Raw genomic sequence first — 1,600 nt, forward strand, 5'->3', positions numbered from 1 at the left:
TTGCTGGCCTTAAGCAGTCAGAAACTCTAATAATAATAATATAGTAATAATAATACAAATACTAATACTAATACTGATACTACTACTACTACTATTGCTACTACTAATAATAATAATAGTAATAATATTAATTCATTTTATTTGTATAGCGCTTTTCAAGAACTCAAAGACGCTTCACAGGATAAAAGCGATAAACAATAAGCAACTAATACAAAAGTAGACAACGTAGAAATACAGCAAGCAGATAAAAACAACATTAAATATCAAGATAAAGGCCTCGGTGGGAAAAGCAGAGCGGAACAGGTGAGTTTTTAATTTAGATTTAAATATTACTGGGTCTGTGGTGTCATGAATATGTTGTGGGAGAGCGTTCCAGAGAAGGCCTTATCCCCCCAATATGTCATTCAAGGGATTTCAAGAGGTTTGACCCTGAAAGCAAGATTTTCTTTTCTCATCTCGTGTCCTTTATTTATTTATTTATTTTTTCAAAATGTAATAAGGTGCAGTTTTTTCCCCCCAAACCTCCTTCATGAAAATCAAGTTTTTTATCCTACAAAAATGTGCATTTAATGTTTTTGTAATATGGTGGGAGGTATATTATCAGTAAAATACACAGTCAACATCATGACTGATCATTTCCACTTGAAACTGAAATGAACTGATGACGGTCTCAAAAACACTGATTCAGACTTCTGGGATTTTGTACGTAGCAAACTAAAAGAACCAAACCCATCAGCTTACAGAGTGAGACTTTCTGTATAACTATTATTCTACAAAGTCTGTTTTTATTTGGCACATGTGTGACTGAATTAGTTTAACATTGCAACTTGCCATTATGTAATACAGAGCAGTTTTACAGTGTCACAGGTGAGCTGGTGTGCTCGAGCTGCAGCAAGTGTCAAAGATGTGAGGGGAGGTAGATGAAATCCTGCTATAACCCTCCGCTCTATCCCAGAATAAACCCGATGATATTGAACCCACTTCTGCTCTTAAACGGTGAGCAATAATTTGGCACAGGCAGTGTAAACTATCTCTATATGAATCTATCCTTTTTTTTAAAACCAGAACTGAGAAACACAAGCACATCACTCTTCTTTAAGCCTCTTTAATGTCTGTTTTAGGACATATTTTAAGGTTTTGCTGATCACCTTTAAGGCACTTCATGGCCTCTCACCAAGCTAGATTTCTGATCATTTCAATATTGTTTGCACCAGTGTGCATTTTGGGATCGTGCAGAGGCCTTTTGTCTATTTCAGGGGCCTGGCTGAAAACTAAAAGGACCCACAGCATTTGAAGTCACTGCCCCTGGAAGCCTTTGTTGATTTTATTTAAGTTTTAATTTCTTTTGAACTGCTTTTTATTTGTTTTAACAATTTTTAAAAACCTTTTCTTAAACTGTGTTGATTTGTATGCACTACATTGTGTTTTTTTTCTATCTATCTATCTATCTATCTATCTATCTATCTATCTATCTATCTATCTATCTATCTATCTATCTATCTACTCTTTGCAGTTTTGTTGCTGGTTGTTAACTGTTGCTATGGACACAAAGAGTGCTTAGCAACCGTAAGCCCTGGGCGCATGCGCTCTCTTCATTAAT

Source organism: Stegastes partitus, unplaced genomic scaffold (assembly GCF_000690725.1).
Source record: "Stegastes partitus isolate 25-593 unplaced genomic scaffold, Stegastes_partitus-1.0.2 Scaffold801, whole genome shotgun sequence".
Classification (NCBI taxonomy): Eukaryota; Metazoa; Chordata; class Actinopteri; family Pomacentridae; genus Stegastes; species Stegastes partitus.